The sequence below is a fragment of the Hippichthys cyanospilos genome, chromosome 5 (assembly GCF_059441005.1).
Source record: "Hippichthys cyanospilos isolate Australia breed blue-spotted pipefish chromosome 5, RoL_Hcya_1.0, whole genome shotgun sequence".
Lineage (NCBI taxonomy): Eukaryota > Metazoa > Chordata > Actinopteri > Syngnathiformes > Syngnathidae > Hippichthys > Hippichthys cyanospilos.
In genome coordinates, this window is record NC_142373.1 from 20,364,194 (window position 1) to 20,377,190 (window position 12,997).

Below are 12,997 nucleotides of genomic sequence, written 5' to 3' on the forward strand. Positions count from 1 at the left end.
GCCCCCCACTTGCTGGGTTAAAGCTTCAGTAATGGCTATTTTTTTTCCCTCACCCTCTGCCTATAAGTAAGATTATTATTATCTATAGCATACCTAAAATCGGAGGGCGGACAGTAAACCGCAGCCCCGACTGACACAGTCAACGAGCTTCAAGCGACGAAAGGAAATAAACAAGGAAACCGCAAAAAGCGCGATACTCGTATGGCATGCAAACCAACGCGCGAGACGGTTCTGAGGGACAGACTGCCGGGTGACGATGCCTTTTATATATGTCCCCGGTGTCATGTACATGACGTTTTTGTTGGTATGCATTCTCGTCTTGCGCTTGCGCGAAGGCTTATTCCGTGCTTTTAGCACCGCCTCTGGCGGTCCGGAGGGGCGAAATAGAACTACATCCTTTTTTAACATTAACAAAAGAAAAATGCATTATTAATGCATTTCAACACCTGTTAACTACTTTTTTACAACTTTTACACAAGCTACAGGTTAGTCTAAAACTGAAGAAAAAAGTGCATTAAAGTGCCGAGATAAAAATTGAAGAATTTACATGGCAGTTATTTTATTTTTTGTCCCCCAAAAATGCAAACTAGCTGTTTATGCACTGTATAAGGTGCGCCACATTATAAGGCACACTTGTTGTCTTTTGAGGGCTTTTAGGTGCGCCCTATTGCGTGGAAAATACGGTATATATTTTTTATTCATAAGTTTTGAGCTTTCTAACAGTGCGTCCCCCCCGTTCATTTGCTAACAATGGTGTGGAGTACATCTCTTGTGTTCATTGTGTTAATGAATTATGATCCCGTGATGATTGCATTTCTGTCAAGTAAATGAACAGAATTAATCACTTTTCATCGTTTGGGATTATAGTTGGTGAGATAATTGTCATGATAAATAGCTCTGTACAATTCATGCAGCCATCTTCTGGTTTGCATTAAGTGAACAAATGATATCTAATTGCAAAATGCAAGCGCTGTGACAGTTTTATGTTCAGTAGTGTGTATCTGCCAGTGTCAATTCCTTGTTTGCGCCTCTTTCAAGGAAATCCGTGTTATTTTAGTGTGTCTTTTGCTGAATGCTTTGTAATTGAGCCAATCATTTCCTGGAACACTTTTCCATGCAGTCCATCATCACGTTTCATTCATATTTCTTTATGCTCAAAAACAAGCTCTTATATGCTTCCTGCGTTGGCTTGCTAATGTGTGTCGGTGATATTTCAAGGTCAATGCAAATAAAAAGTTTTTTTTGTGTTTAATCTGCCCTTGACCCATTTCTTTTATTTAACTTCACAATATGTGCTGATATCCCTTCTGTGTGTATTTAAGTTTTTGTTTAACTGTTAAACAATAACGTAAATGCACACAAACAAACTTTTTGGGTTATACAGCTGCCAAGCAAATGAGTTTACGTTCAGTAAAGACGGAGCTTTGATGTCTGTCGCTGCCAGTGGCAGTGAATGTGTTAATTGTTATTCAAACTAAGCAATCGTTTCATCAGGGAACCAAACATGATTATTTGATGCAAGGTTTTCTTTGATATTTCCAGAGTACTGTGTTTTTCTCACAAAATTGCATTTTTTATATGCTTTTCTTTTAAACAAAGTTCAATCAGAGGTGAAACTTGGTTTTCCTCAATTATAAAATGAAGCAAAAAAAAAAAGAGACTACTATATAGCTTTCTGCACATCTGTGCAATGAAGCAAATATTTAAGAAAGACATTGCTGGAAATAATAAAAATTGTTTGTATAAGATGACTCACTCTTAACTTGTATTCATTTGGACGTCAATTTATTTTGCCATCCATCTATGTGAATTAGTATCAAGCATTAATAGAAAACATTATTATTATTTTAAGATTAGTATCTAATAAAAATACATAATGGATTAATCACATTTTTAATTATCCTCTGTTGAATTCTGTGACATTTCAATCCTCTCTGCCACTTGAACGACTAATGCAGAGCTGACGCTCTGAATATATAATGCGCCTGGTCAGTCAGTACTTGAGAGTACTTGAGAATTTCAAAGTGTTTTGCCCAGCGATGAGGAAAATATTTACCCTGAATTTTTGATACAAACATTTCTGTACTTCATCATACTCTTTTAATGATTTTAAGATTGATGTACTGTATTTCTATAGGGGAAATAATATTTTTGACTTACTCGGCTTGGTGGAGAAGTGGTTAGCAGGTCCGCCCCACAGTTCAGGGACTCGAGTTCAAATCCACCCAGCCACAATCAGCACGTGGTGGCCCTTCATACATCTGCCCGATGGGCCTAATGATTGATATTTAATGATTATTTTACCTTACTCTAGCCCAGTGGTTCTCTGACTGCAGGGGGTCTATGAAATAATTTGGGTTATTAATTTAAAAAAAAAACTATTGGTTTTTACAATATGCAATGTAGGAATACCGTAATTTTGTCATTTTAATACCAATTTTATTATTTTAATAACACATACTGTCATGTCTGATTGGATTTTTATTTTTTTTGTGGGTTTTCGGGTTTCTGTTTTTGTGGGGTTTTGGTCATGTTTCTGTTACTTCTAGTTTGTCGTCCTTGTCAGTGTTCTTGTTAGTTGATGATTTTCACCTGTTTGTGTTTACCTGCCTTCCGTGTGTCAACCAATCAGCTTCCCTCACCTATCGTTCCTGCCCTGCTGTTGCGTGTTTCTTCATTAGAGTGAGTGTATTTTATTTGCCAGTTGCTTTCAGTTAGTTGTCGGGTCATTGTCTTTGTTTAACGTCTTTTTTGACAGTGTTGTTTTTGCTGGTTCCTCGTTGTCTTTTGAAGTTATATTCCTTTGTTTACCTAAGCAGTTAGCTCCGTCTTTTGTCGTAAGTTCTTTACCAAGCTTTTTTGTTGTACTTTGAATTTTAGTTGGTCACCTTGTTTTTTTTTTCATGCTTTTTTTTTTTTTTAATATATAAATAATATTTAAAAAAAAACTGAAAAATACAGAATATTGTACAGCATGATATTACCTGTCCTGAGAAAAAACGTCTTCCATGCGTCCCCTGGGATAAAATGACATTGACACCCCTGCCCTAGTCTTTACAGCTTGAATAAGGGGCACATGTTATTTTGGTTCAATCTTGAGAAATTTAGATAAGACTGCGCCAATCTAACTCCCCTCTAACTCTTTGACATTTTCTCCAAAGTGTCATAGCAGCTCATTTATCACGAGATGATGTCTATTTTAAAATGCACCGCCAATGACATTTCGCCAGTATCCTCTCAGATCCACCGAGACGTCGGCGATCTGATTCACCCCGATGTGCTACTCGGTTTGGCGATGTGAGGGAACATCAAGGAAACATCATTATAGAGAAAAGCCTTTGAAAAATATATTCGCCACACAGATTGAGTGAGGCCAGTATGACTTTGCATACCATGGCAGATATACGAAAAAGACATTTCCCTCAGACGGCAAGTAGATGAAAGCCTCGGTAAATGACAAATCAAATCCAAGAATAACCATCTACATTTAGAAGATGAATAATTTCTACCAAGCCATGTAAATTATGAATCATATTTTAATGGGAATTCACTGCTCATTTACCTAAGTCAGTCCACTGCTGCCATAATTGTTTTTGGAGCTGTCCACTGTATGTCAGCTCTCATTTGATCATGCAGGACTTCTATTTTACATGTAAATGTACACTACAGTGAGTTTTGACTTTAGTAAATAAGACAATGTGCAGCTCTTTCTTCTTAAACAATTCCAAGTTTATTGATCCAAAAAAAGTGCTGTCTTGCATTTCCAAACACTCGTTAACCGAAAATGTAAGTCAAAAAGACATCCGCTTTTGATAAACGTATGTACGCAGCCCAGAGTTTGCTCCAACGTGCTTTTCTCCAACTATCTGTGCTGTTATGTAATAGGTCATAAAGCTCAGTTCAGCAGCTTTCGCTTTGACTCGACTCTGCACTTGAAAAACGATGGACTCTCGGGGCTCTTTCAAATGCATAATACAGTTCTCTGTGGGAAAAAAAAAAAAAAAACACATCTGTGGACTGCTTTTGCTGTGAATGTGAGGTGGGGGTGGGGGGACAACACCCAAAACCTCTGTGATTACTTCACTTTAGACATGTTCATCAATTCATGCTGTCATTAGACAAAAACCTGACAGAAATAACTCTCTTTCAGTTCAGTTGCAAGGCTCGAAATAAGCGATTTTCTGTAGCTTTTTGCTAATGTGAGTACAAGACATATGGTGCATTCAAATGCAATACGACATGTCATACTCTGGCGGGAAAAAACAAAACCATTGGTGCTTTATACACTCGTAATAATAATAATAATAATAATAATAATAATAATAAAAATAATAATAATAAAAATAATAATAATAATAATAATAATAATAAAAATAATAATCATCGTCATCATCATCATAGCAAGCCAGCCAGCAAAAAATTAAAAAAAAATGTCAATTCGAAACCCTGCGATTAACCTGAAAAAAAATACTCCATAAAATTAGAAAGTTGCTTAAATTAAGTCAGGGATTCACAAAACCTTTTTGTTGTTTTCTTCATGCCATTCAAGTATACAGGTCCACTCCACATAGATTGCTCATGAATGTGTAATAATAACTGTGAAAACATGTCAATGAAAACAAAAGAAAGAAGTGTTACATTTTCACTCCAATCGATTGAGAATCTGACTATTCTTAGCCATAATGGAAATTTCCGGCACGATTATAAACGAGCCAAAATCTGTATGATTATTTGGAAAGAAATCGTCAAATTGCTCATTAACGTCTTTTTTGTCTGTAATCTTTCAGCCTGTGAAGCTTATTTTTCCTCAGTCCATCCTCACCCTCCGTTAGGAAGATTTTTCATTAGAATGAGACACTTTTGTCAGTTCTCTGAAATATTCATGGGTCAAAGCTGCACTGAGATACTGAGAGCGGGAATCGAAGAGGAACTCACTAAATGAAAAAGTGGCCGTAATATTTAATGACATATCTTGAGGTGTTGATTTATTTCTGTTTCAGCCCATTTCGTTTGAGAAATCAAGCCGCACAGTAACACGTTGAATAAAGTGACTACAAGAATGTTCTGTCTTTGTTGTTATACTATATATATATATATATATATATATATATATATATATATATATATATATATATATATATATATATATATATATATATATATATATATATATATATATATATATATATATATATATATACGTATATATATATACGTATATATATATGTATATATATTTTTTTTTTTCAAAAGTTTTGTCAGAAGTTGTTAGTGCAATTCAATCATTGGTTCACCATGACAGCTGCATTGTAAATATGAAAATTGAGGTGTAAAAGATGTAGACATGCAGGTTACATTCCTTGTCAACTTGTTGTGCTGGGTAGGGTCTGTGTTTAGACAGAGTCCATTAAAAAAAAAAAAAAACAAGTACTTTGTATAAATTTTGTAACAAAGAAGAGTACCAGGAGTCTTGAATTAGTAATGAAGATTCATGTTTGATGCAAGGTAGTGCCGTCATTGTTTTGTTTGCTAATTCAATTGCATCAGGAAAAAATAAACAGCTCCATGGAGAAATGTGATTGTTGTCAAAACAAAACAAAACATGCTAACTCAAATTTGGCTACAAGTGCTCTTAAATAGGAGTCAAGTGCTCTTCATTAGGAGTCTCTTGACTGTCAAAATGTTTTTAATCTTTTTTTATTGAAAGCAATGAATGTGGCCTATCATGTCAGGCTCATGCTACCTAGAACCTTTCATACACAACAAACCAGAAGGAAGACAAGTAGCTTTTTACTCGCGAGGGGAGCATACAGAGATCCGCACCTTCTCAGATCTCCTTCCGGTCAGGATACTCTCTCTGTCAGCCCCTATTTTATCCATTAGGGTTGGCCCTTCGTTGCTTACTTGCAAGGAGACCGTACAGAGACCTGTACCTTCTCAGATCTTCTTCCAGTCAGGATACTCTCTCTGTTAGCCCCTCTTTTATTCATTAGAGTTAGCCCCTAGTTACCATTCACAGCCCTGAAAGTTTAGGGGAGACATTATGACACCAAGGTAACCGGTTTCTAATAATGGGGGACATATGTGGCAGTCCATACTCTATCAGTCCATGCAATCACTGCTCCTTTCTATACCAGGAACATGAACCCACAGAACCCACACTCTACCACCCTGTTTCTTCAGGGTAAATGTTATTTTTTATTTATTTAGTTGCTTAAAAGAATCGGAAAAGTTTCTCATTTGAAAGGAGCTTGAGTCCAATCTGATTAGAGGCATGGTGTTAGTTCAATCAATCCATGAATAATCACCAAGCCCTGCCATTCAATGTCACCCCCGTTGCCCCCCCAGATAATTTGTGACTAGCTGCTTTCGAGCACACCCATTCTGATCTACAGACTGCAGTGCTCAGGGCAGAGACATGAATATGTATCACGTACACTGTTTATCTGCCTGCCATCCATGTTTGCTAATTTTCTAGTAAGATGCAGAACATGGCAATTAGTGAGAAATGGGAAGCAACAGAGAAGCCATCTTATCTGTATAGAATCATTTTCTCTCACTCAATCTGACTCAGCTATGACAGGATCATAGGATGTACTGTACATAAACAGGCCTTTGTGCTACCTAAATAAACTCTTTAGGAGACTTCAGGAGACCTTGAACAACAAATATGATCTCAGTTGTGGGGTTTTTTATTTCGCAGTGTGAGCAAGGAACAAACTTGTATCTTAAGAATTCACTGTACTGCATATTTTCAGCATTTTTTTCTTACACATCATTCACACAGTATTTTAGCCAAGGGATGGCACATTCTTATTAGTATGATAATTAGTGGTCGTGCCATGTTGAACTTTGACATGTTGTAACCATCTGGGAGAAATTTCAGCTCCCTATTGCCTTCTTTCAAATTTTCTTAACCCTTGTGATGTATTTTGATATTTTTATCTTTCACTTAATTCAAACAGTATTTTAGCCAAGGGATGACACCCTCCTGGTAGTGTGATAAGTGGTCATGCTTGTTGAACTTTGACATGTTGTTACCATCTGGGTGAAATTTCAGCTCCTTACTATCTTCTTTCAAGGTTTTCTCTTTGATATAAAATGTCTTCTATGTGAAAATCAAAGGATAGGATAAAATACTGCACCAGGGTTAATGAAACTAATCTCCAAATGTTTGTAAAAACTGGAGCCATTTGAAACATTTGCACAGTACGGTTCTTACCAATTTTTACCTTGATTTACAGTTCCAGTTTTAGGACTTGATTCTTTTTACAACGTGTGCCCTACAAAGGGTTAAAGCTTCAGTAATGACTATTTTTTTTCCCTCCCCCTCTGCCTGTGATGGAGAGATTAAATATGTGGTGCAGCGGGCACTCAAGTCTTTAAGTGATGAAGTAGTCACAAAAGCATGGGCATGAATAGATTTTTGAAAGGCATGAATGTGCAGCTGGGGACGTTGTTCTGATTGCAGCCGAGATGAACCATTTGTTGATCAAGAGGCCAGGTGACTGATTGGCTTTACATTGGACTGATCCTTGTTGTCTTTGGATCCAGTTCAGTTCATTTAAAAAAGAAAAATAATACATAACACAACAGTGGAAAAGACTTGTAAACAGCATACGGAAATCAAATGTGCAATCATTCTATTAATGAGTAAATCTTTTTCTATTTGCATAACGTGGAGGAAAAATATTGAAGATAAAGATGTCTCAATTACTTGGCGATGCTTTCGCTTGGCAGAAAATGTCCGGGTTATTGCAAACGGATGGGAACATAATATATTTTCTTTCTGATTTATGCCCGAGGAGGCTGAAAGGGAAGATAGTTAAGATAAAAGGCTAATCTGGGGTCCAGATCTCTGCCTTCATTTTCTTTGTCATTTGAATTCTCAGCGTACCAGCGGGGAAGGTGAAAATGATTTGGGGACCATTACGGCGGCCCCATGTTGCTGCGCCAGTAAAACTGAAAGGCCATTAGGACACTTGGCCAAGGTAATTGCCGCCATATTGTGCATGATTTGGAGTCTGATATCCATCAGCGTTAAAGTTCCTGACATTCAAATTGTGAACATGAGGCTGGCGAGGAAGGGTCAAATTATTGTTTTAGATTATATCTTTGCAAATCTTTTTGTTTTCCAACATTTACCATATTTTCTACATATAAAGTGCACCTAAAAGCCCTCAGTTTCTCAAAAGCTTCAAATTTCACTAATCCGGTGCGTCATATACAGCACATAAACCATGGGTTTTCATTTTTGAAAACAAATACGATAATTTATAATAATTATTAATGTGAATGATTCCACTTTTACCTCTGCATATGTTTTACATTTAAAACTTTCAAAACTGCCTGTTTGAAATTATATATATATATATATATATATATATATATATATATATATATATATATATATATATATATATATATATATATATATATAGGGACAAGACGCAAAAAAATTGCAAATTTTTGTTAAATGCGCAAAGAGGAATTTCCCCAATTTTCAGATGGTACTTTCCAAAAATTGTCTTCTTAATTCCTGATTGTCTATTTATGAAGTTTACTGCTCAAAAAAATAAATAAATAAAAAAATTAAATTAAAAAAATAAAAAAATAAAAAATAAAATATATATATATATATATATATATATATATATATATATATATATATATATATATATATATATATATATATATATATATATATATACTAAGGTGCGACAGGGCTAAATAAGTAGAATCAAAAATATTCTACCAAAGACTTGAAAGAGGACTTGGGCTCGAAAGTAGCGCGGAAACGACGTGGACAGACAAAAAAACACAGGAAAAGCTCGACTTCGATGACCAGTATGTAAAAGAAGTCGGACTTGGCACCAGCTCATTTGAAATGCACCTTTGCTCCCCACACACAGTCGCTGCTATTGGGCCGGCCCGTTTCTAAATCCTTACCCATTAATCATTTAAGTGAAGCAATTTGTGGAGCACCTGTCCCGACCCCGAAGGCCATTACGCTTTTCAATAGAAGAAGCACAGCAGGTTTAATGGCATTTCTTTGGAACTTATTGGAAGAAATAATGGATTCCGTGCACATAAGCGCTAAGGTTTATGATACTTGGTGTAACATTAAGATCCGGTCGGCTTTGAGGAATACTGCCACTGATGGAGTTGTAACTATTTTTCAACTAACATTTTGTTATGCCCATTCAGTCAAGTAATTGGTAACTTGCAGTTTAGAATTTCCTTTTTTTCACTTCTTTGAAAACAATGTCCACATTAATTGATTAAGATAACATGTTTTGTTCATTTTTTGGAATTTTTTTCACTCCCGAGCCGCACGTTCAATGAATGACCTATTTTAAAGCTGTTTTCATATAAAGGGTGCACCACATTATAAGGCGCATAGAAATCATCTATGTGTGAAAGTCTTGGGTGTGCGTGTGCGTGTGTGTGTGTGTGTGTGTGTGTGTGTGTGCACGTAATTTTTCATTTTTGTAGCTCACCTCCAGCAACCACAAATCAAACTGAAATACAGGAAAGAAATGTTAATGTTAATGCAGTTTTAAAAGGGGTCCCTTGATCGTAGCACTACATCATTTGTTGACAGGTATTACCGAGTGGGATGCAAGATGTTCATTTACTGATCATTAATATGCCTGCTCCTGGCAACACTAATTCATTATGATCAGAGAAATATATCTAAAAACAAGCAGTTATTGTGTATGATGAGTGAGAATGCATTTCTGGGTACGATGCAATGTGGGCTGTCTGTCTGTCTGTCTGTCTGTCTGTCCGTCCGTCCGTCCGTCCGTCCGCCCGCCCGCCCGCCCGCCCGCCCGCCCATCCATCCATCCATCCATCCATCCATCCATCCATCCATCCATCCATCCATCCATCCATCCATCCATCCATCTATCTATCTATCTATCTATCTATCTATCTATCTATCTATCTATCTATCTATCTATCTATCTATCTATCTATCTATCTAACCTACCTACCAAAATGAGGTAGAAATAAGCTTGATTAGAAAAATAATGCAGCAAAAAAAAAACAATCTTAGTCCATCTATATCTTGAAGCACTCCTTTTGTCGGAGATGGCGATCCTCCAGTGAGCAGCTCTGAGGTTTTTTTTTTTTTTTTTTTTAATACAGGACCATTTATTTTGTTGCCCCGATCGTAAAGTGTTCTTCCTTTCTATTACTGGATGGAGTCACATCAGACGTGGAAGAAGGATGGTGCAGATAAAAATTACATTTCTGAGGGCTTGTTGGGGGAGAGAAAGTAAGATACAGTAAGAGGTATTTGTACGCTTTTGGCAGGAGGGAAACAATGGCCACGTTCCACACAGCTTCCACTGCTGTGCCATCAAGCAGTTAATAACACCATTTAGAGAAGATCGTAGGGGCAAAAAGCAATCTCTGACGACGAGACCGCACAACTCAAGTACAATTTACTATGTGCTTTAGCCATACAACAAATCCTGCTCCCATCTGCCAGCCTGTTTTGATGTTTACACAATTTCACTTTTTAAATCCAAAACACAATCATTTCACTCATTGTGTTGGAAAGTCAAATCAGACCAATTGTTAAGTAAAAACGTTAACAGATCTTGTCAGAATGTGTGTGTGTGTGTTTTTTAATAAGCAGTACATACACAGGTAGAATATGACTTTAGAAAGGGTTACTGACTTGCAACTGGACAATGTTATGATATCTTATCAGGCAGGTGTGTCAGTCCTCTCTGGCAACAATTCATTTTTGTGGCTCGGTGGAACCATTTCAGGATGCGCACGAATAAATTGATCAATCTGAGAAGCTGATAGAATAAAGCATTGTCCCCTGCTACAGCAACCACTGGGAAATCATGGAATCGTCCTCGACAATGACATGAATCACAGCTTAGGCAGACACGGTGCGCTGCGCTTTTAATCTGCCGTGAGTTTGTGCTAGTGAAATACACAGGAAAAAAATGAAAAAGATTGATTTATTCTGAATGAATATAAAGATATGAGATAGAAAGCAGAAACACAAGGCATTGTTAAAGAAAAACAACATTTTACCTTGTGAGTACCTTCTTTTTCTGACTAACTTGCATCGGAATATAGAGCAGTCTTGAAAAAAGAACTTGTCTGTTTTTGGAAACGTTCATATAAAGAGTTTCAACCATCATGAGGAATAATTTCAAGTTAATAAAAAAAAATACAATAAAAATAAAACATCATCCATCTTGTCTGTCTCAGACTTTTTGAAATGTCGGGTGCTCTTGAATTTAATTTGGGTTTTAATTTGAGTTTTACATATAGCTAACTACAAACGCATATTTTTTGCTTGTTAGCTGGTACTACAGTTGGAGCTGTGCGCTTTGCATTTATGTAGTATGCTAAAATTGAGCTGCTAAATTCATATCACTCTATCTTGAACAAAGGCGCTGTCAGGCCATTTTTGTAAAGTTGAATTGACCATTCATCAGACTGACACTTCTTGCATGTTCTTCCAGTTTCAGGTCTTCCTTCTGCTCCTGAACTTGTCCTCCTATCCACAACAGGAGCATATTGGGTTGTCATGTTGTGTTGGGGTTTGGGATATTTGGTTGTGGGTTTTCGGGTTTCTGTTTTTGTGGTTTCCTGTTTCTGTTCCCCTCTGGTCTGCCCTCTTTGTCAGTGTTCTCGTTAGCGTGATTGTTCCGCCTATCTGTGTTTACCTGTCCATGTGTGTCTACCAATCAGCTTCCCCTTCCCATTGTTCCGGTCCAGCTGTTTTGTGTCACCTTGTTAGCATTGAGAGTATTTAGTTCCTAGTTTGGATTCAGTTAGTGTCGGATCATTGTCTACAGTATTGTCTGGTCGTGTCTACCTGCCAGCTAGTTCTTCTGTTACCCGACTGCTCGAAAGTGACTACTGAGGAACTGGGGTCAGTGAAATCACTCACAAACCTCATTTTACAATTTGTGATGCAACGCTTTCATTAAATATTTAGATCACAAAGTAGACTTCCAAGACAGACCATTTAAAGTATTAGCCTTTGTTAACCGTAAGGAGCAATGAAGAGGTCAGGTATAGAGAATGAAACAAAGCGCGTGTGAGGCTTTGGCTTTTGAGGCTGATGTCCTTAATGTGCTCATCTGTTCCACATGGTGTGACTGAGGCGGCTTAGAGCTATTGTTGTCTTCTCAGCTGTGAAAGCCTCGCCAAACATCTAGGACAAGCACAGAGGAACAGCAATGTCATGCTTGCATGTGTCCTGAACAAGCAACAAATGTATTTAAGCAGAAGACATCAATGCTGTATTATGTATAAATCCTCTCAATAGCGAGACTTCCCTCCGAGGTCGTGCACATTGACAATGTTCACTCAGCAACTACGTTAGGGTCGAAGATTATTGAGGAACAGACGTGGAAGAAAATAGTTCCGAAATGTCTAATGGGCAAACGTCCAAACGCTTTCGCTCACCTAATTTATCGTCTGGCAAATTCTTTACAGGCTATTTACCTCACAAGATTAACCCCGTCTTGTCAGTGTTCAGCTTTTTCTGCTTAAAACGTTTACCATGCACATAAAAACAAAGTGGGCATTTTTGCCGAAATGTTGTCCTTCTTGGTAGTCTTCTATGTCCCGCAGGTCTAATGGGGACAATCAAATTGAAAGCAGTTTTACAACAAGTAAACACATTAATTTTAACAACAAAACACATTAAATTAACAAGAGCACTCAGCGAGTGTAGACCCATAAGGTGAAAACATGTCGCATTAAGAAATCCAGGATGGAAGTAGTATTATAAACGCTAATGGAAGCTAATGCAACTCTAAAAAAAAAAGATATTTCTGTCCTTTGGAAAGTTTCAGTGCTTATTGTGCAATGTATATTACCTACTACTCAACCTCTGCCAATTTTACATGCACCCATCCATCATGCTGACCCCTCGTCCCCAAGAGGCTCGCAGCTGATTAAGACTTCCATGAATAACAGGGCCAAAAACAGAGTCAATACACTTCTCTCA